Source organism: Schistocerca cancellata, chromosome 5 (genome assembly GCF_023864275.1).
Source record: "Schistocerca cancellata isolate TAMUIC-IGC-003103 chromosome 5, iqSchCanc2.1, whole genome shotgun sequence".
NCBI lineage: Eukaryota > Metazoa > Arthropoda > Insecta > Orthoptera > Acrididae > Schistocerca > Schistocerca cancellata.
In genome coordinates, this window is record NC_064630.1 from 746,719,091 (window position 1) to 746,744,048 (window position 24,958).

Below are 24,958 nucleotides of genomic sequence, written 5' to 3' on the forward strand. Positions count from 1 at the left end.
AAGTGTCCGGACCGTTCGCCGGATAGTTACGTTACGTTATTTAAGGAAACAGGATGCGTTCAGCCACATGTGAAACGTCATCCACGACCTGCAACAAGTGGTGATGCCCAAGTAGGTGTTTTAGCTGCTGTCGCGGCTAATCCGCATATCAGTAGCAGACAAATTGCGCGAGAATCTGGAATCTCAAAAGCGTCGGTGTTGCGTTGTGTTCAGTTCTGCCTCTGGAAACAAGAGAAATTACGGAACGATGACAGATTTTTTGCACGTGTTCTATTTAGCGACGAAGCATCATTCACCAACAGCGGTAACGTAAACCGGCCTAATATGCACTATTGGACAACGGAAAATCTACGATGGGTACGACAAGTGGAACATCAGCAACCTTGGCGGGTTAATGTATGATGCGCCATTATGGGAGGAAGGCTAACTGGCCCCCATTTTATCGATGGCAATCTAAATGGTACAATGTATGCTGATTTCCTACTTATTGTTCTACCGATGTTACTACAAGATGTTTCATTGCATGACAGAATGGCGATGTACTTCCAACATGATGGATGTCCGGCACATAGCTCGCGTGCGGTTGAAGCGGTATTGAATAGCATATTTCATGACAGGTGGATCGATCGTCGAAGCACCATACGATGGCCCGAACGTTCACCGGATATCACCTTCCTGGATTTATTTCTGTGGGGAAAGTTGAAGGATATTTGCTATCGTGATCCACCGACAACACCTGACAACATGCGTCAGCGCATTGTCAATGCATGGGCAAACATTACGGAAGGCAGACTACTCGCTGTTGAGAGGAATGTCGTCACACGTATTGCCAAATGCACTGGGATTGACAGACATCATTTTGAGCAATTACTGCATTAATGTGGTACTTACGGGTAATCACGCTGTAACAGCATGCGTTCTCAGAAATGATAAGTTCACAAAGGTAAGTGTATCACATTGGAACAACCGAAATAAAACGACTGTGCGGCTGATCCCGGCGGAGGTTCGAGTCTTCTCTCTGGCATGGGTGTGTGTGTTTGTCCTTAGGATAATTAAGGTTAAGTAGTGTGTAAGCTTAGGGACTGATGACCTTAGCAGTTAAGTACCATAAGATTTCGCACACATTTGAACATTTAAAAAAAACGTTCCAACGTACCTACGTTCTGTATTTTAATTTAAAAAACCCACCTGTTACAAACTTCGTCTACAATTGTGAGCCACATGGTTGTGACTATTACAGCGCCATCTATCACAAAGCGAAAGAAGTGAAGTGGGGTACTGATATTGAGAAGGCTACCTACTCTTACAGTGAAAATGTGCTTATTTCATTAGACAAAAGTTGCAGGCAACTGGTATATTTAGTGATCTGTTAAACGCATTTGACTGTGTAAATAACAATATCCTTTTAAGTAAATTAGAATATTATGGTGTAACAGGAGATGCTGCAAAATGGTACAAATCTTATATCTCTGGCAGGAAACAAAGGGTGTTGTTAGTAGAAAGATATGTATTAAGCTATCAGGCATCATCCAACAGGTAACTAATTACATGTTGGGTCCCACAAGGCTCCATTTTAGTGCCCTTACTTTTTCTTGTGTATATCAACGACCTTTCATCAATAACATTACCAGATGCCAAGTTCGTTTTGTATGACGATGATACAAACATTGCAATAAATAGCAAATCAAGTGTAGTCTTAGAAAGATCGCCTAATAAAATATTTGTGGACATTAGTCACTGGTTCCTAGTCAATTCTTTGTCACTGAAATTTGGAAAATCACACTACATGCAGTTCGGAACTTGAACGGGGTGTCTCACGAGAATATGCCTAACATACGATAACAAGCAGATAGAAGAAGTGGACAGTGGTAAATTCTTGAGGTTACAGCTTGATAATAAATTCAACTGGGAGGAACACAGCATAGAACTGCTGAAGCATCTTAATCAATCTCTATTTGCAATGCCAATGGTGTCAGACATAGGGGATATAAAAATGAAAAATCTGACATACTATGCTTACTTTCATTCCATAATGCCATATGGGATAATTTTTTGGGGTAATTCATCAAGCCAAGCTAAAGTTTTCTGGGCACAAAAACGTGCAGCAAGAGTTATATGTTGTGTAAACTCAAGAACATCCTGAAGAAGACTGTTTAGGGAACTAGGGATACTAACTACGACTTCCCAGTATATTTATTCCTTAATTACGTTTGTCATTAAAAATATATGACTTTTTCAAACCAACAGCACAGTTTATGAAATCAATACTAGAAGTAAGAATAATCTTTACAAAGATTTAACGTCACTTACTCTTGCACAAAAAGGTGTGCAATGCTCAGGAACACACATTTTCAATAACTTTCCAGCAGCCATAAAAAGCTTAACAAGCAATGACATTCAGTTTAAGAGAAGATTAAAGGTTTTATTGTTGGCCAATTCCTACTACTCCATTGATAAATTTCTCAGTAGAACCAACTGTATAACTTCTGCACAATTTCAGTGCAGTAATGTGTTCATTGCAAATAAGTGTGTGTGTGTGTGTGTGTGTGTGTGTGTGTGTGTGTGTGTGTGTGTGTCTAAGTGCAATCTAACTTCTGCACTATTTCAGTGCAGCAATGTGTTCAGTAAATAAGTATTATAGTAGTTCTATTACATGTTTATTACCTTATAAATAAAAAACTTTCTTTATTTTAAATTCAGTGCATTAGTGTTTGTAAAATGATTCTTTCATATAGTGTTCATTAAAAAAATTACGATCATTCCACTTGGGACCTGTGGACTGGTGCATTGTAAATTTTTGTTACGTATTATTGTTTTTCTGACATGTTCTACATCCTGTAGGACCTCCTCACAACGGATCAATTGGAATGGAAGTAAATCTAACCTAATTTAATGTTTTCCAGAAGGGAGGCCTCTGACGGTCGACGCTCAACTCGTCTCATTTCTTTCTGTCTTCTGTGAAGTAGCAAGTTGGAGCAGAGAGTCTGGTCCAGAAGGACTTCGTCACTTTGAGCTGTGACGTCAGCTACCGAGTAGAGACCGATGGGGATTTGTGGCCGTCAACGTCTGGAAAGCCTTCTGGAGGCCAAACCAGTAGGGCCTGGGAGCAGATCGCATTCCGTCATCGTGTGGCCGCGCCACTGCTGCCACTCCCGTCTGTTCCTGTGTCAGACTTCCATGGCGCCATTCTCTCTCTCTCTCTCTCTCTCTCTCTTCCGACGGAAGGCCACAGTATTTCTCTGCGCATCTTCACGTACAACGGAAGCGAGGTTGACTTCACTGCTACTCAGCCGACACCCCACCAACTGCACACCAAGTGCTGACCAAAACACTCCACGGCGGTACACTACTGCCAACCTTATCCACACTGCTGCCTGAACGTCGAAGCAACAACTGCTGTATTTTGTAGACAGTAAATGTTTGATATTGTAATACTCTTTCAATTACGTCTCTGTGCGTCAGACAGGCATCTACCTGTACACGCGTCTCTTAGGTGGTCAGCCATCGGCCTCGTTCTGACCTCTATCCGACCTTAATGCACGGCCGATCGTATTGTCCCTTCCCAAGGACGTCAGAATGCATTGGTAGTCGTCTCATCATACTGCATGATGTTCCGTGGTTCTTATCTTCTGAGCCGAACTCTATTAAGTAATGGATAAAGTGTTTACTAATGTAATTAATTAGGGACAGGAGAAAGCGTTTATCGACGATGTGTCATAAGTACGGCTGTGCAAGCGTCAAGTGTTTGGATCTCTTCGCTGCATAGTTGGTAAGCCGTGAGAGTGCCAACTAAGAAACAAAATACTTTTCAAAAAGTTCATAAACGTCCCAGTAGCCCAGGAGCCGTTAGTATTCCTTGATAAGTTAATTGCTCCTTTGTAAAAATTTTAGTTAATAATACGTAGTTCATGAAAATATAGTGTACTGGTGACCATATCTTATGCTTGCAGTCAATCTCTAATAGTCTTTAAATTATTGGCTATAGAAATTACAAAACAGTCACAATTGAAAACACGCTTCTCGGGTTTGGCGCCGGATCGTATTGTGTAACTCGCACAATATTTCATCGATGCAACTGCTCGACATCATCAGGTGGTAGTAGCTGCTGCTGTCACTGCTGCAAGGCGCAACTGATGAGTCCCGATTTCAGTTGGTAACAGCGGATGATAGGGTTCGAATGAGACGCAGACCTCACGAAGAAATGGACCCAAGTTGTCAACGATAAAATGATGTGGGCTGTGCATACATGGAATAAACCGGCTCGTCGGTCTATGTGAACCAATCACTGACTGGAAATCGTTATGTGTGGCTACTTGGAGATAATTTTCAACCATTCATGGACTTCATTTTCGCAAAAAACTACGGAATTTTCATGGATGATAGTGTGCCAGTTCATAGTTGTTCGCGATTGGTTTGAAGAACATTCTAGACAATTCGAGTGAACGATTCGTCCACCCAGATGAGCCAACTTGAATCCCATCGAACACTTATATTTTCGAGGGGTCAGTTCGTGCACACAAGCCTGCACCGACAACATTTTCAACATTTTCGCTGTTACGGACGGCTGTACAGACACCATGGCTCAAAATTTTTGCCATGGGCGTCTGATGACTTGTTGAGTTCATACGACGTCGAGTTGCTGTACTACTCCTGGCAAAAGGAGGTCTGAAACGATATTAGGAGGTATCCATGACTTTCATCAACTCAGTGTATAACGTAAGGATCAACTACTTGCGGCTACTGGCGCTTCGCTATTAACGCAACAAGGATTTGTGGAGTCCACTGGTGAGATGGGCACTGAGGGTTCACGCGTATAAGGCCACAAAAGTACACTACAGCTGACGCAAGGATAAGACTGCTGCCTCCCTTTTAAGGACTCCACTGGTAGAACAGAGTGGCGTGAATAAAATCTTAGTCGTCGTCATATATGGCGTTACTTCTGAAGAGAGGTAAGATCCAACAGAGGAGCTATGATCCAATGGGGCAGAAATGGCTACTCGTTATCCTAATTTATCTAGAATCACCTATCCTCAAGTATTTCCACTACGCTCCAACTTCTCGTCCGCTGAGGTTCGTGAAGACTGGACAGAATTAGATGCTGGTATCATGGACAGATTTCCAGCAATCTGTTAGAGATCATGTGATCCACTGAAAGGAATTCCAACGACGAAAGCACATGCCACGAACACATCTGGGGCACTTGGGCATTCGGTAACAATCCCACCAACAGTACCCCCATTCAAAGGAACATGAATCTATCTCTTTGGAAGGATCCCGAAAATGACAAACAGGAATTGATGAGTAATACGGTGCACTGTTACCTTCATCAGCTATACTTCTGAAGCTGGACTTCCCTTAGTATTACGTGAAAGAGTTGATCGTCAGGTCCGACCAAGCGAGGCAGATGGTTCGCATATGGACTCAGGACGGCCAGTGTAAGAATGGATAGGACAATAATGCGAACCACCAGGCACTGAGATACAGCCTAGGATACTTGATATGGATATTTACCGCTGTGCACGAAGTGCGACTATTTCTGGCCATGACGGAGTCTTCATCACTTGTTCGACGTCACGTACGAAGTTGAGAATCATGACCACCTAGCAGATAAAAGCGCAGACACTCAGATTCTTGCGGTTCTTGCATGTATATTCCTACATCTCATAAGATCGACACAGTAATCGTGACTCATGTGTAACTGTTTTACATGATTTATTTGAATTATTTTTCCAGCCAGCAAATTATTTTCTTCCCTTCTCCACGGACATTGCGAGCTCAGTTTTTATCAATTCTATTAACTATACAGGTTTTTTATTCCGACTTCCACTAATCTCCATCTGGTGTGAGAGTTAACCACTACATTTTTTAATTAAGTGCTGTGTACCCTGTGGAATATTTTTATTATAAACTATGATCAAAGTAGAACTACCCTCAATTTCGATATATAGGTGAATCTCTTTATTCCATCCGTCACCATTAATTTCACAAAGAACCTAGTAACGACTGACTGGTCAGGACCATTACTTTTCATATTGTTTGTGTTGTACACATTTTATCACAGCAGATCCGTGTCGGAGGGGGCTGACCTGCATATCGAGAGCGTTCACCCGTTACAGATCAAGGGCACTGTTGATTTTAGCCATAGCCCGTATTCGTATACATGCGAATATGTGCAGTTACGTTCGTGTTTACTCTGATTATCGTAATGCTGTGATTAAGAAACAAACGGGGCAGAACAATAAAGCTTCGATAGCATCTGATGAACTTAGCCAATGAGGGCAAAATTAAATTTTCTGAGACGCACATCGCAAAGGATATGCTTTTCGCGTAGTCGCCTTTCTAAATTATTTCAGAATATAACCTGTCTTAGCATTTCTGTCTTTCGAACGAGACAGCGATAGACCCGCCAAGTTAGCCGAGAGCGCTAACGCGCTGCTTCCTGGACTGCTGCGAATCTGCCCGGCGGACTAACGATGGGGGCCGGTGAGCCGGTTTTCCACATCCCGATAGGTGAATACCGAATACCGGGCTGGTCCCCACGTTCCGCCTCAGTTCCACGCTTCTCAGACATTTGAAACACGTCCGCACTATTTCACGATTTACACTAGACGCAGACAGTTGGGGTCCACTGATTCCGTCTTGGAGGGTACGGGGTGGCAGCAGAAAGGGCATCCGGCCATCCCTAAAACTAACACTGCCAAATCCGTTGTAACCACGCCGACCCTGCGATCGCTGCGGGACTCTGACGTAAGCGAAAGAAAGAACGAGAGAGCGAAAGGCTGAGATCAGCACTGTAACAGATTTCGCCAACCGCAAGGAGAGCACTTTATAACATTCTACAGGATTACTACACAAGTAAAACCATCCTGCAGTGCTACCCCTTTCCCTGGATTTTAAACTATCGCGATCATGTATGCTAATGAAAACTAATCAGAGTGTAAATCGTCATTTCAAAGGTTGTGTATTGAGAGGAAGTAAAGTTGTTCCAAAGGGAATCGAACCAAATATATTGTAACTGGAAAGTAGAAGGTGTGGTTATGCAAAATAAATACCGTCACCAGCCTAATTAGGCAAAGTGTATTTCATGTAAATAAATAGCAAATAAAGGAAACCAAATTCTGGACTTAACTTCAATCTCAATTTGAAACCTCTATTAAAAAGGCTGTACTATGCTGCTTTCAGTTTCAGTATTGGGCAACAAAATACTTCACATTAATATGTACTGGTTGCTTTAGTTTGTAAAGAACACTATTTGACATGTGATGGACCAGAACCTTCACTGCTGATAAACAGTTATTTTGAATTACTTATTAAGCTGTTATTTACAGTATCTTGAACACAGAACTTAATCACTGCTTACCGATAATTATTTGCAATGCACAAGATATGAGTAGTAAATAGGGTTCGAAATTTTTACAGTTCAAACAAGTTACTGCAATTAATAACTGTAAAAAGTAGAAATTTTTCAGGAATATATACTGAACTTTACGTAAACTTTCACTGTTATTTTACTGATAGACTGACTACAACTTACGTGGATCCAAAACTATTCTGCTTCTTAACTTGCCTTTTGAACAATGCTTTCAACATAAATCAACAGCAACCAACACGCGTCGGTATAAATACACAAAATTATTACCACAAACTTATCTACAAGTAGAAACGTTGTAGTCTTTTAAACTATATGACCTAATATTGATTTTGTGATTACAATTTCTTAAGTAATCTTGTATCCCAAGAAATAGTTTTTTAATTCTTCTTGGATGTTTAACTGAACAATTTTCTACCATGTATTGAAATTGTCATCTTTAACCATCCCGGGAAGGGTATACATATAAGAATACTTGCTAAATCTAAAACTTCTGCTCTCCAAAAATCAAACTTTTTCAATTATTGCAAATATTTTGCATGTCACCACATTTTCCAAAATAACCCTGATGTCGAAAAGATGTGGTTCACGCAAAATGGAACGCGACCCCATCGCAGCAGGAGTGTGTTTGACGTCCTGGAGGAGCACTTTTGAGACCGCATCCTGGCTCTGGGGTACACAGTGGCGTGGGTCTCGATTGGCCGACATAATCTACAGATATGAATACATACGACTCCTTCTTTTGGGGCTATATTGAAGACAACGTGTAGAGCAATAACCCCAAAACCATTGCTGAACTGAGAGGAGCCATTCAGGAGGTCCCGACAACATTTATGTTCCGACACCAGCGCTTTTCGTCTGCGCCACATCATTGCCAATGACAGCAGGCATATAGAACAAGTCATAACGTAAATCCGAATATCTGTCGTGACGTTTACATGTTGAATAAAGTATGTGCACTCCGTAGTCTGTAACTAATTTACGTTTTTTTCATATAGTTTAATAATAATCACCATGTAGATGTCATGAAGATACAAAACAAACAATATTATTACTATTCTACTAATATTCAGTAGGTACGACTGGGTTCCTACTTTGTACAAACTATCGTACTCCACACCATAACATATCACACAATGAAGCAGGTGGCTAACGACGGTCTACACCGTCATGCAACAAGTGAAGACGAAACAAATTTATTTCACTGACCGAATCAATATTTTTGCAGTATTCTCGTTAAAACGAGACGCGAAAACGTTTCGATTTGTTAGCTGATACAATCACACTCTCTTAATAGACAATTAACTAAAGAGGACGCTCACTCCCTTCAGCTGTTCCGTACTCAGGTCGTCACTGAACCTCGTTGATGTACGTAAGACTTTCAGTACTATCTGCAGCCGGCATGTTGATTTAGCTATATGTGTTTTTTTCGGTGCAACTGAAGAAAACAGTTTATTCCTAACTATAAGCGTTAGTACCAGCCACAACTACAGAATGAACTTTAGTCGGAAAATAAATGATGGTCGGATGTAGAGTCGCTAAATTATTTGCATAACAATAGCACAAAAACAGTTAAGCACTTTATTATAACTGGCGCATTACACTTTACACCAAACAGTGATGGCATATAGCTTTAAATTTAAGGTTACTTCCTCTCCGACGCAGTAGATACACCAGCAGTAGCTTTCCGTAAATCAGTGCGGTAGTTGCCAGCACTATCCAGAGACTGCGTCTTACTAAACTAGATGAAGTTATGACACCACTTAGTACCAGTTCACTCATACTAATATATTTCATCACTCCCCTCTTAGAAGTTTTCTTTATAGTGCCCAGTAATAAACGAAGTGTTACGCTGCCGTCACTGAAAGTGAGTATTCTGCGATCCTTGCTGATATTTCGTTTTTCAATATTTATTACTAGGTTTGTACACATTTGTGTAACAAGTAATCATTGAAATGAAGTTGCATCACTAACATTTTTAAGTATTTTACTCCACACAGTTTTATAGTTTCTGTTTATGTACAGAACACGTTTTCTCTCTGTTCGCCTTTCATAATTTAATGCGTGCTGTAAGACTTTGGCAACGTACACATATTGTATCGCTGTAATCATTGTTGTTGGAACGATCACATAGATAATGTTGTGGGTAGAGCAAACCAAAGACTGAGATTCATTGGCAGAACACTTAGAAGGTGCAGCAGATCTACTAAAGAGACTGCTTACACAACGCTTGTCCGCCCTGTTCTGAAGTATTGCTGTGAGATGTGGGATCCGTAGCAGGTGGGACTGACGGATGATATTGAAAACGATCAAAGAAGGGGGGCTCGTTTTATATTAACGCGAGATAGGGGAGATAGTAACACAGACATAATAAGCGAAGTGCAATCATTAAAATAAAGGCGTTTTTCCTTGCGACGGGATCTTCTCACGAAATTTAAATCAAACAGTTTTCACCTCCAGTGCTGCTGCTGCTGCAGCTGTTCAAAGGGCAGCTGTCCCTCCACATCCAAGGAAGATTTGCACCACTGGCCAAAACTCACTCACTTTCTAGCATTGAGTGCACCTGAAATAAGAGAACTAAAGTCCCTCACAATATATGGCGACAGGGGGCCTCAGTGGGTCTTTAGACAGTTGGAACTTCTCCAGCAGGGTGCTAGTTACCTATGGGGGGGGGGATTTCCTGTTGACAACGCGACATTGAATCGATTCTTTACATTCCATTTTGTACTACCATTTATTATTGCAGCTATGGCAGCAATCCACTTATTCTTTCTACGTCAAACAGGGCCTAAGATAAAGACATACACAGCAAACAACTACTGTGGACACCATAAGTAGGTCTGATAATCTAATAACTGTATTGTTTCCAGGAATCAGACATTAATATTAGTAATGCATCACCATAACATACATACTGTGCCTAGGAAAGTTTCCCTTCCTCAAGGCACACTTTGGTCAAAACATTATAAAAGCATTAAACTTTTGTATAGCAATCACATATCACATTCATGAATTTCCTTTCTCATCTACACTCTGCATACACCACCAGATCAAATGTACGCAGACATCCATTAACAGACTTTAACATGAGGTCCATTTACCGACTGAACAGGCTGTCCCTCTTAAATTGGAAGAGGTGCGTTTTCTCTATAGCTTTGGTTGATATTTAATGTTTAAATTTTGTAATTTGTAACTATAATCAGTACAAACAAATACTGCTCATTGCGTCTTTAATGCGATGTCCATTGGCGATGTACAGCTTTTATTTGTGTAATATTACGAAAAAATAATTGTGAAGCAGAATGTTATGTGGTAACTCAATTGAGTGATCCCAAATTAGTGTGGTGTGATTCATTTAATTAATGTGTATTATTTCAGACATTAAATCATGGAGGATAAATTGTACTCCAGCAGACTCGATTGCATGCAAGAAATTTTGTGGAGTATGTTAAAGAATTAGCTTGATTGTCATTTTGATGCTAGGTGTCACTCCCAAGAGAAGAATACATCAGAAACAGGCAACTGCGTTCTGAGGTAAGGGGAAAGTGTTAACGTGTCTCATTCCAAAGTACAAATATTAACAGCGACATCATAATGTGATAGGTGGGCAGTACTACAGAAATCTAAATAGCGAATACCACACAAGCTGAGATATTAACGCTCCACATGACTAATCTACCCCTGTCAACTAAGTATCTAATGAGATCAGATGCATAACGTAGATATATGTCATTCTGTGAACAGTTTATCCTCATGTCAGTAATGTATCATGTAGCATCTTACGTTAGTTACAATTATCCAGTGCTTAGTATAGTATCTGCATGATACCAAATTTAAACTAGGGTGGAGTATACTTCATTTCTCAGGGACACTGCAGAAATGCGGACTGGTACCCATTACCTGCATGATAAGACGCTTCGTGACCTGCATTATGCGTATATTAGCTTACCAAAATTACCTAGAAATCTTCTACTTAACGTTAGTATTGTCTGCCAGTCGAAATGCAGAACATATTTTAAGAAGAATACCGTAACTGATAATGTTAGCACACGTGCACAGGGTTTGTGACCATTCACTTGGTACACACAGGTCGACCCAAAAGATGTTTTGACATCCACACTACAATTCCCAGGTCTGGTTTCTTTCCATTATAAATGCTATTATAAACTTTTCCTAACGTACTAGGCGATTCTGATCCTGCAGCAGTAGCACCATTACATCATTTAACCAAAATCCTCTGCCTCTTACCACTATTTCACTCCTACCCATCTCAGACGGGCAACACGTATACTTGTGGTGGTAGGTGTATCTAGAATACACATCCATTGTGCAGTTGCTACACCTCAAAAGAACGTGGAACGGAAGGGTTACGTATATACCTTATGCGTAACTGATGACACACAGCCATTTCAGAATTCTTATGACATGTAATTTGCAGCAAATAACAGCTAAGCAAACCTATACATCATAGCAGTCTACACCAGGCTGACGATAAGTACAAAAAACTATCGAATAAGGACTTCGTAACCAACTAGAAGGAATACGGATCTGATGGAATAGAGTTCGTTAAGGTCACTCCAAATGAATATGAGCCTGACTTACACTTTTTCGACAGTATGCTGTATGTAGACATTCCACTTTATGCCACTCCAGATGCTTAGGCCTAGGCGTTGTATTTGGTTGTTACTCCTTCCACAAATAGTGTAATCAAACAGCACAGGACTCCTTTTCCTCTGTATGTCCAGTATGTCACACATATTTGCACGCAGTCCCTGTAGCAATAGTCGACCCTCTGTAATTTAATACCGTGTTTTGGCACAGTTGTCTTCTTATAGACAACAGCATTGTCAACGAACAGCCTACATCTTCGTCTAAACACGTACTTCATAAGCTACTATACAGTGCCTATAAAGGCTACATCATAATCTGCTCAGCCTCCCAATAAAATCCTTAACCCGAGGGGTGAATACTACATTACAATTCCTGCAGCCCTCTTTTGCATTTATCCCTTCTGGAATAAATGTAATGGAATTCCATATAGTCACCTGTCCTTGATAGGAAAAATTTTCTCTGGACATTTAGTATCTGAAGGATGTGGTTAGGTGCTACGTAGTACAGAGGCAGCAAACAGATTGTTTAGAATGCACAACTTAGCAGGCGGCTTTCAGTTGACGTGACCAAACCTTTGGGAGTGAGGAATCAGGACAATCATTTGCTTCTGTGAAGGACCAAGCTATTTTGCATGTGTCCTGCTGTCAGAGTTACTTTTAGATCTGACGATATCTACTGTATCACCACCCTTCAAACTTAATTTTTGCATTGAAGTTAGGCAATGGTTGAATCGTTGTCTAAGTCAGTCAAAAATTATTCCTTCATCTAAATTTTGTTGGCTACTGTTCAGCCACATTATTCTAGTTGTATGCTAGTTTGTATTACTAATTTATATTTTTATATTATTCCACATTATTCTCAAAAATGTGATTATATTAACAAGAAAGAATATTTTTATGTTATTATTAATTTTTAATTATTTTCTGTCTTTATTTAAGTGTGAAGTTTGTTTTTTAAGACGTTTGTTATCGAAAGTGAGGAGTCTTTCACATTGATTTTCTTAGAAATATGTTTGGTTTCTATAAATGTAGTAATTAAGTAGAACCTATTACTTAACACATTTTCTAAATATGATGTACATGTAATACTGTGATTGTTACACTAACAAATAAAAATTATTTCCAAGAACTGCTTTGACAAAGAAATTACATACAGAAGTAATGAGAATTATCTTAACAAATGGTACAAATTTTGAAAAAGGGAAAACATCCAAGACAATTTTTTATTCTTTGTTTTTATAAGGAGTAAATAAGTAAAATATCGTTATTCTTTTATTTTTATGAGTAGAAAATAAGTAGCATATAGTTTTAGTGTTAATTATGCCTTACTTTTGTTCTTTATACACTGTCCATTTCAGAACAAATGACTTGTTTTTATCGATAGTCTGTTTTTACTTAATTCTATAGTCAGTGACTGTTATTTTGTAGTTTTTTAGCTGTCTGGTGTGCTTGACTTATTTAGTTTTTCACACGTGTCTTTTGCACAATTCCTACATCACATCATTTCACACATTTTCATTATCCTATGAATGTTTGTGCATGAGGTTGATGAATGTTTTTACACGAAGTTGATTGACTTCAGTGATATTGATGTGGGCAAGTATTTGATGTACAGCCTCGTTCGTTGTCCTTGTCGGTTTTGCAACTGTGTATTGCTGGTGTGGAGGTCCCATAATGGAATGGAGCTGTGAGTGTTGAATCTCATGGTTTACTGGTTTTGTATGCGTGAAAGTCATCGTTATATGTAGCTGAAAGCAGTTGTTTTTCGTTGTAATACTTTGCAGACGACTAGTTTACAATAGGATAGGGATTTGGGAAGGTATGTTGTCTGTTCTTCACCCATCTTCTTTCTTGGGCTCAATCTTGCGAATCTTCAACCTCTGTTCTTCCTGCTTTTTCTCTGCTTCTTACTTGATTCTTGGTTCTTCTCTGGGCAGGATATGGGAATATTTATTGATAACTAGTCGCTTTGAAGTTCTCCTCTTAGTAACAGTTTGATAAATTGTTTGTACGTGTAATTTTTACTTTGTGGAAGTTTTCTTCAGTTTCGTGCATTAGTGTGCTGTTTAATAGCAGTAGTGTGACTTTTACACATAATTTTTTTTGCCAGTGGTGGCTTGCCCAAGCGATCTTCTCGTTGGGCCGTTTTTTGCTCACTCCACTGAGTCGGGGCATTCCAGGGCCCTCTTGGCCTTCCAGCAGGATTCCACCACTCTGTCCTTCCACTTAGCAGCAGATTTACGGCCACTTTGGCTACAAGGGCCCTTTGTTGGTCTTGCTGTACTTTCCCTTCTCTCGATGCTTCTGCCTTGTAGGAATCGTCTCTTGCTAATTACGTCCTTTTCTCTCTTTTTACTTCTCTGGTGGCAACTTGTGGGTCATTGCATCTGGTTCTTGCAGGAGTTTTTACAATGGTTCTTACAAAAAGTTTTACTTATAATCTTCTAACATATGTCTAGTACCTACATTGTTTTACGCCTTTTTAAAAGGCTTTACAAATTTCGGCACCCTTTCCATGTTACAGTTCTAAGATATTTTGAGTCTTAACTTCTACAAGAACCCTCAAATTTGTTTTTATTATTTTGTAGTGTCATGGTGTATAGCATTTTGGTATTTCATGCCATTAGACTATCTACACTTTATCCCTTCACCTTAATCTATGCTACTATTGGTGTTAATTTTGTTTTTGTTTTTATTGAAACTACTTTCTTTTTCCCACCTTCCTCTTTCTTCATTCTTCTTTCTCCTGACGATCTTTTCTGCAACATAAACTTGAAATATTGTGCTAATTATTTACCAGTAATAAAATTAATTTCAACCTTTTTGATATTGCTCACATGGTGAAGTCCTAAGGTTTTGCCTGGTTTGGGGTTCATTAGTTCCACAGCATTATCATGAGCATTTCGGCTAATTGAGACTGGTCCTTTGTATGCTGCGTAAAAGTAATGTATTTTGTGTTTCTGTTTGCTGGAGAGATGGTGTGTTTTTACAAATACTTTCTGGCCTACTGAGAATGTTCTTTTAATTGCTGTTCTATCTCCTCTTTCTTTTCGTTTAATGACCACCTTTCTGATCTTGGAGAGTGCTGTTACTATGACTTGTTTGTGCTGTCTACGTGGTACAATAGGAAATCTAACATTTTCTCTGGTTATGTTTGGGGGTTCAATATTTTTAAGTACAGTATTTGGAGGTAGTAGTGTAGTGCTATGTGGCATTTATATTATTTCTTCTTTAAATCATTAAGGTGTATATCCCAAGAATTGTGTCTTTTGCCCGCATATAATTGGCATAAAGTGCCTATGTCCTTCATAGATCGTTCTGCTGGATTTACGCTAGGTTTGTACTTAGATATGTAGATGGGTTTTATTTTGTGTTGTTTTAACGTGTTCTGCCATTGCATTGATTTGTATTGTGGGCCATTATCCGAAATTATTCGTTCCACTTGACCTACTTGTCTGAGAAAATCTTGTCTAAATGCTTTACTTACAGTAAGACCTGTTGCCCGTTTTAATGATGTCAAGGTAACATATTTAGAAGTAAGTTCCAAAACGACAAATATGAAAATATATCCATTTTTTGTGCGTGGGAGGGGCCTCATCAAATCCGTTGTAGTTATTTGTTTTAATTTTTCAGGGATTATTGGAAACATAGGTGGTTTGGTTTGGAAAGTGACATATTTAACTCTCATACATTTTTTGCATTTGACTAATATTGTTCTAATTCGTCTTTCCATATTAAGAAAATGGCTTGTTTGTTTTATTTTTAAAAAGCATTTCTTTGGTCCAAAGTGGCCATTACTTAAATGTGTGTACCATATGTACTTATTAATTAGTTCATCTGGGATATAAATTAACCATTCTTTCGTTGCAACATTTAGTCTAAAAAAGTAAAATATTATTTTTTAGGAGATAACACTGTCGAATGTCTGGAAAATCCTTACTTCTCCACTTGTGTTTGATTCATAGTACTTCGGGATCCTTGTCCTGTTCTTTGCCTATGTCTTTCAATGCTGTCGTAATGTAGTTTTCGAAAGGTACTTGTTTCATATAGTACATTTTAAACTGGTCTTCTCCTGCTTCCAAACCTATGTTATTGGATGCACCCTGTGGACATCGTGATAAAGAATTTGCTAATACATTCGCTGGTCCTGGTATGTGTGTAATAGTTAAGTCAAATTCTTGTAGTATTAAAATCCATCTGGCTAACCTCCTATGAGTTAGTTTCACAGATAACAGAAATTCTAATGCTTTGTGGTCAGTGTATACTTTTGTTTTTCTTCCGAATAGGAAGTATTTAAAACTTTGGAAGCCCCATACAATGGGCAATGCTTCCAGCTCCATAACGGAATAGTTTTTCTCGCTTTTTGTGAGTACACCACTGGCAAATGCAATTGTTCTATATTATCTAAGCCCTGCCTGTTCGTATTCTTGGAATAAAACAACTCCTAACCCTGTTTTCGCGCTATCAGTGGCCATACAAAAATTTTGTGTTAGATCAGGATGTGCTAAAATCGGTGCCGCTGTTAGTCGTTTTTCACTTTTAAAAATTCTTCATTGACTTGCTGATCCCATACCCATGGCGTGTTTTTTCCAGTCAGTGCACATAGGCGTGGTGTTGCGGAGAGTCCATCCAAATAAATTCTTTAAAGAATCCGGTGAGACCTAGAAATCCTCTGAGAGTTTTATTATTATATGGAGTACAGAACTCTTTGATTGCCATTAGTTTTTCTGGGTCTGGCATTACCCCTTTCTCTGAAATTATGTGTCCTAGAAATCTGACCTCTCGCCTTCCAAATTTGGATTTTGTTATATTTACTGTAACCCCATGCTCTTTCATGATCTGTAAAAACTGATTTAATGTGTCATTGTGATGTTCCCAAGAGGGTTCTGCTATAATCACATCATCAACATAACAAGTAATTTTTTGTAAAATTTCTGGACTGAGTATAGTATTAAATCCCCTAATAAACGCTGCTGATGATATGTTTAAACCAAATGGCAATCGTTTAAATTGGTAACATCTACCGAATACGTTAAATGCTGTAAATTTTCAACATTCTGGGGCCAGTTCTATTTGCCAGAAACTACTTCGTAAATCAATTAATGTAAATATGTTAGCACCGTGGAAGTTTTGTATCAATTCCTCAAATTTTTCTGGGCGATCTGTCTCAGTGATTACGATTGTGTTGATCTGTCTGGAATCAAGCACTAACCTGATACTCTCGTTTTTGTACAATATGGAGCGGGCTGTTATATTTGGAGGTAGCTGGTTCAATAATATCATCATCTAACATTGTACATATCTCCTGGAATACTTTATTCCTATACCTTAATGGGATTCCACAGGGTGGTACTCTAAATGGTTTGAGCTGTTTTACTTCAAACTTGTACTGAAAGTGTTTAATACTGCCAGTCTTAGGTAAAAATACCTCTGCTTTATCTCGTAAAATACCCTCTAATTCTCTTTTACTGTGTTCCGAAATACCTTGAACTAATTGCAATTTTTCGTCGATTTCTTTATGGACTTCTAACATGAGTTGAGGCGATTCCCCCTTTTGTGCATACCATTCTAATTTTTCATCCTCTTTATCTCGCATCTTTCTTAATTGTTTGTTTATAACTGGTATTTCTCCTAATTTTAACTTTTGCTCAAGGAGAAGTGTGACGTTTCCGAATGTTACGCTACCTTTCCCCATATCTATTATCGCTCGTCTCTCATTTAAAAAATCTGCACCTATTATCAAATCTAAGGTTTGACCTTGGCACGAAAGAGTTAACCTTGTTTGTCTCGTAACTTCCACAACATTGTTTCTAATAGGACCTCTTAGACCTCTTACTTTAATCCTACGTGTTTTCAGAACTGGTAATTCCTCATTGGCATTACACTGCATGAATAAATTTTCTGAGATCGCGGTAGTTCACTTCCGCTATCAATTACAATATTGACTGGGATCTGGTGTACCATGGCCTTCACAATTGGTTGAATTTGAAAGGGTAGGTTCTGTTCTTCTTCTTCTTGCATCAACGAATCCTCCACTGAATCATACATGAGACTTTTCCGGGGTTTCCCCTGTGAATTCGAACTTTCTGTAGGATAAACTTCGACTGCTACTTCTCTCTCTTTTATTTCCTCTTCTCTATTTCTTCCTTCATTTACGCTTTCTTCAACATCCTCTACTATTTCCTCATCTTCGTCTCTCTTCTCCTTCTTCGTCGCTACTTCCACATAATCGCTTCTAAATGCTCTAATTATCGCTTCATAACTTCCTTCATTATATACGCTGGGTTGTGTGCTCACTAGTAACTTATTTTCAACTTCTGTCGACTGCGCATTATCCTCATTGAATTCGCTTTCCCTGGTTTCCATCTCGAATTGCTCTGCAGTACTCATTACTTCATCCTTTCCTCCTACATTCGTTGTGCATGCCTCTGGTATTTCATCTTCTTCGTCGGCATTCTCCCAATTAATTTCGTCCCAACACGATATTGTTATTTTCCTGTCTTCGTTTCCATCTGGTCCCTGCCGTTTTGTTTCTTCCTTCATCTCTTCTCGTGATAAGGTATTTACTTCTCTGTTCTATGTGCTGCAATTATGCTGGGTCGGTGCGTCATTCTGTTTGGCATGGGCGCGTAGCTGTCAATTCGAACGTTTTTCGGGGTTTGGTGGTCTTACCTCCACCTCTTCCATCTGTATTCTCTTTTCTTGTTCAGCTTGTTGATATTGGTTTCTTTGTTGATAATTTTTCGGCCTATTGGTTCTCCAATACCCGTTCCGGTTGTCATTATTCCCTCTGTAATAGTTGTTGCCGTTCCTGTATGAATTATAGTTATTGCCATATTCTCTTCTAAATCCATAACCGTTTCTTTGTTGAAATCTGTTCCCGTTTCTTGGTGCAAAGTTATCACGTGGTTCGCAATTATTGTATCTTCGTACTGTGTCGTGGATTCCATGGATTTTTGCTTTCGTTTTCACGTGCGCTTCGTCATTTTCTTGCGTCATCTTCCGAAAATATAAACTCTACTTCCCTTAAAATTCCTTTAAATGCTTCGACGTCATTGCCTCCGCTCCTACTAATGACTGCTGGTATTTCAATGCTAACTTCATCGCGCATAATTTAATCAACTCTCCGTCGCTGTATGGTACATCGAATCATTGATATTTCTTTGCCCTTACTTCGAAAAATTTCACGGGACTCTTCTCTTCTGAATTTTCAAAATATGGGTTCTGTAATAATTCGTACTTAACTCTGTTCTGTGCTTCGCTGGACCTATATCGTGAGAGAAACTTCTCTCTGAAATCTTCGTACGGTCGGCATGTCGCTGCAACATTCTGCATGGTTTCTGCGACTGTTCCTAACATGTGTGCACACATAAAGTCTAATTTGTGTGCTAGCGTCCAGTGTTCTGGTAATCCTACTCGGAATTAATCAATAAAAGTTCGTGGATGTAATGAGTTTCCTTCTCGAAAGTGTTGAAATTTTCTGACTGTGAGGAAATGATCGTTGTCGTACTTCGTCCTGGTTCCATATGAAATTCGCGATTCTACGCCACTTTTGTTTCTGATCATTTCTCCCGTCGTTCTTTCCGGTTGCGGTAGATCCATTGGATATTGCACATTGTAACTTTCGCCTACCCTTGCATGATATCATCGGAGAGGTACGCAATAATTTTCTTCCATCGGTTGTGAACGTGTATCTGAATGCATTGCACTGTACTCTTCGCGACCTGGCTTTCCATTGTCACATATTGGTTCGGTATCTTGTCTGGCTAACCTTACCGCTTCATTGCACGATCCAAACTGTCTTGAAACATACATTTGTGGTTCCGCATGTGTTTTTGGTGCCGTCTGTTCATCAAGAATTTGGAAACGTGTTTGTTGCTGTGGAGGCTGTCTGATTTCACGTATGTTACTTTCCGCCTGTAACTGGAATCGAAAATGCATGATATCTTCGTTAATTGCTTGTTTCTCCGGTGCTGTTACAGATACCGATTTGGTTGCAGACTCAGTGCTTCTTCGACCCTGTTTACTACGCTCTTCAATGGTTTGCAACAACCCTGTTCGCAATTTCTGAAATTGTTGCTTCGTTTGCGCTTCTGTTTTGACTATGCGATTATCATATCTTTTCAGCGCTGCTTTTGTGATACGTTTGTGTAACACGTCGTTTTCAACAATTTCACGCGCTGTACCTGCTGATTCTATAGTAATTACGTTTATCTGTTTCTCTAGTTTCTTGACTTCACCCTGGGTGTTGTTACATAATGTTTTGATCTCGTCCTGAATATCATTACGCAATGTTTGTACGTCCACTTGTACCTTTTCAATGTCCTAATTGATTGTGACCTGTTATTAAGTTTCCTATCACTTCTCGAGATTCCTTTGCCTCGTCTTCAATATGACTTAGCTGTAACTGAATTTTTTTTGTTTTGTTCCTTAATCTCATGCATTTGTCTCGTGGTTTCTGCATTCTGAATTTGAATTTGATTCGCTATTTCTTTATTTTGCCTTGTCATGGTTTCCGTCATTTGTTGTAATAATTCTGCCAGATTGGTGGGTCCTATTGCGTTTTCTTCCGACGTCCTACGCTCTGTATTTTCGCCCAAGTGTTGGTTTGCAACCGATTTCATTGAACTGTGCGTTGACACGTTTCTGCTCGAATTTCTTGTACTTTGTTGTGAGAGAGCTCTGATTACTTGTACTCTGGATTCTACGTATTCAAGACGCAAGTTAGAATCCTCATCGACTGTCTCTCTACTTTCCTGCTCCTCTGTCGTATGCTGACCTACGTTTTCTGTGCCTTGGCGTACATTATCAACGTTATCGTACGTGATCTGTCCTATTTCTCGCGATACTGCATCGTCTGTTGTACTGTCCTCTATTCTCTGTCCGTCTTCATGCTGGGTCTCTATCTCAATTCGGTCACGGTCTCGATCTGCCATTGCTAATCTTTCCGATTCCCTTATTTTCTGTTTTAAAAGCAATTCACGGGCACTACTTCGCGTTAACATGCGCTCACACGATCTCACGCGTTACATAAACTTTTTGCTCACACGACTTGACACTTATTAGACCCAAGACTGACAATCCATTCACTTACTTGTTGGGTCAGAACTAACATGTCAACGATGTATCCGCCACCTGTGCGCTTACATTCGAGACAAAACTTAATTCAACAATATTAAAATTCCAGAATGAGATTTACACTCTGCAGCGGAGTGTGTGCTGATATGAAACTTCCTGGCAGATTAAAACTGTGTGCCCGACCGAGCCTCGAACTGGGGACCTTTGCCTTTCGCGGGCAAGTGCTCTACCATCTGAGCTACCGAAGCACGACTCACGCCCGGTCCTCGCAGCTTTACTTCTGCCAGTATCTCGTCTCCTACCTTCCTAACTTTACAGAAGCTCTCCTGCGGAACTTGCAGAACTAGCACTCCTGAAAGAAAGGATACTGCGGAGACATGGCTTAGCCACAGCCTGGGGGATATTTCCAGAATGAGATTTTCACTCTGCACCGGAGTGTGCGTTGATATGAAACTTCCTGGCAGATTATACCTGTGTGGCCGACCGAGACTCGAACTCGAGAACTTTGCCTTTCGCGGGCAAGTGCTCTACTATCTGAGCTACCGAAGCACGACTCACGCCCGGGCCTCGCAGCTTTACTTCTGCCAGTATCTCGTCTCCTACCTTCCAAACTTTACATAAGCTCTCCTGCGGAACTTGCAGAACTGGCACTCCTGAAAGAAAGGATACTGCGGAGACATGGCTTAGCCACAGCCTGGGGGATATTTCCAGAATGAGATTTTCACTCTGCACAGGAGTGTGCGCTGATATGAAACTTCCTGGCAGATTAAACATGTGTGCCCGACCGAGACTCGAACTCGGGACCTTTGCCTTTCGCGGCCAAGTGCTCTACCATCTGAGTTACCGAAGCACGTCTCACGCCCGGTCCTCGCAGCTTTACTTCTGCCAATATCTCGTCTCCTACCTTCCAAACTTTACAGAAGCTCTCCTACGAAACTTGCTGCGAAAACCGAGTTCGAGTCTCGGTCGGGTACACACTTTCAATCTGCCAGGAAGTTTAATATTAAAATTCATAACTTAAATATGCTACTGCCTCTGCTAGAATGTCTCACTTTCTATTGAATACTTTCTTACTATCTGTCGCTGCCTGTACTGTTTTCGACTACTTATAACTTTCAGAAAAAATTTTTGTTACGAAAATTTTTCAACAGGGTATTTTTCTGACCTAGTTAGGCATGGGGTCGATCTCCAATCATGGTATTTTACCATCCTGGCAGGGTCGCCATTCTCTTACATTTGGCGTGGTGTCTGTTTGTTCTAAGTCGTGTCCCCCTACCACTTATGTGCAACGATGCTCTGAGTTTGTTTTTTAGGGAATTGACTAGTTTCAACCTGGGACCTGTTGCTGGTAAGGAGACCCCAGACCACGCATGACATGTAAAGTTCAGAAGAGTTCAGCGAGACTAGCGATGATATAATCAAATACTTAATGATTTCAGCGTCAGCTCCACTGCACTCCCTGTAAAAGAATCTTAATACTAACTAATTTTAGCGGAAGGGGTTCAAGGCTTTCCTATTTTTAGTTAGGTGGTAAAATAACGTCGAAAAAGCAGTCAAGTTTACCACTGAAATTTTTAATCTACTCAGAAAACATTGTTTATAATTTTCACTATTGATAAAACGATATATTTTAATACAGGATGATAAAAACCAACTGCGTTCAACAAAAATGTGAACGAATATTCCCTGAATGGGTTTCCAAGTTCTATAATGGATGACCTATGCCATATCACATGTATAATCTAGGTTTAAGTTAGGTTTCATAAAAGAGAAAAGTATCAAAATGGTCAACAGTGACCCTCAATTATCTTTAATTACTTATTTAACTTAAAGTGGCTGATGTGGCTTCTCAATAATTATATAACAGAAAAATCATTGCGTTTCAGATTTTAACTTCTAATAGCAAATGTGAATACCATGAGCTTTAATTGACGATCGACACTAGTATTACGCAAAAAGGGGATGTAACAGATGAGACTTCTCCAGTTCTGAGTGAAGCCTTATGACTCTTACGCACCGTCGCATGCGTTCATTACCTTGTCGGTGGTTAGTGAGCATCAGGGGGCGGCGGGTGGTGCAGCTCCATACACCTCGCCGTCTCGGAAGCAATTCTTTCTAACTTCTCCTTACTACAATTTACCGAAGATGGTTTAAGAAAAGCTATCTGGCTGTGTTTTCAACTGACCAATCATGGTCTCAATGTTAACCTGAAGCTCCGCCTACAAAAATTCTGTCTATCCAATGAGAAACGTTATATTTTTGTGGTGGGGCAATGTTTTTAATGTTTGCTATGTAACAGAGACACGTATAGTCTCACGCTAAAACTTGCAGCTGGTGTGGCCCTTTTAGTGTTATCGTAAGATCTATACTGTTCTTCTGGAGGGCTCTATCTTTTCATATGGGCTGGGGTGGTCTTGGCGGTCGGTTGGCGACGTGGGTGTCCGTCCCTAATCGTCGGGCCTCCTAGCCTACACGACTCTGCTCTCGGCTTCTGGTTTCTCCACTCAGAATCGCGTCTGTGTCACGGTGGGAAGGTATGACATGCATTTAGGCATTCTTGTGTTAGTCTGGGGTATTCCATTTGCTCTCTTGTTGATCATATTACTTTGGTTAATTTAATGTCAAGATTTATTCAGATGTGACATACTGTCGGATTTGCTATCATGTCAGGGTTTTCATTGAAGGTGTTGGATTTACCTGACACCTTACACGGTCATGCGGTTCCAGACTGAGAACACAGTGTGCTGGGTTTAATAATCTCTGCGTCCGGTAGATATACTGATTCTAAAATATGATATACTAGTCCCCAAGAAGGTCATAAGACGTGGCCGTAAGATATCTTTCAGAAATCGGCAATAGTATTATATCTGACATATAGGCTCATAATGACATAGATTTGTCAGACGATCCCTCTTGAAAACCCGAATCATCTGCCCAATTTTCCAATAGTTTGGTACCCCTCATTCTTCCTGTGACCTATGCTGTTCCTGTTGCTTTGTTCATCCTGATGCAGTAGCTTTTCTCTTGGTGACGAATTTGAGATGGTTTTTTATTCTGTGATCATGTTTATCATCACCTACCATTAATCTGTTCATTTTATTCAGAGTGTTACTCATTTGTGCACTAAAATCGGTAACACAGGAATTATAACTCCAGTTTCGAACACTGGAGCGATTTTTAACTATTTTACAAACACAATTAATAGCAAGAGATATTCATATATGAAATCATTAGTGAAATGTTTGTCATCGAGGACAACGTTAAAAAGAACGTCTCACATATTAAACTATAAACTTTTCGCAGTTAGTGCAATGCTTGTTTTATAATAGTCCCCTCACTGTGTATAAACATTAGTTAAAACACTTGTCTTACTGAACTACAGAGCCCAATTAGCCCAATTGCCTATCATTAGAAACATAAATGAGAAACATTAATGCTGATCCAGGTCAGTACCATTTTCCTACATTAATCTGCTTTTCTTTTAAGGTAAAGCCAGTAATGGAAGTAACTGAGCAGCTCCTGTTGGCTGGGAAACCGTTCCACTTCGCATGCAAGTTATTTGGCCTGATGCCATTTACGATTGACGCCCACACTGCAACCCTGAGGATGTCGCAGTCGGATATCACCTGGGCTAACGTCGCCAGTTCACTGCAGTTCCTTTGTGCCTGCAGTTCATCATATTTTGCGTTACAACTGAGTTCGACGTCTACTACAATGGATGTTCTTATAATAATAGCATCCCTTCAGTACTCATTCCTGTCCTTTGGTGTGATAATTGCTGACAGATTCTGGCACACAAGTAAATTTAGGAAATTGCTTTCCTTGTTAGTGGAGTGTGATAAATGTCTGGTTCCGAACACTGGGCGACTAACAACATCACCTAAAAGATTTGTGAAGCTGC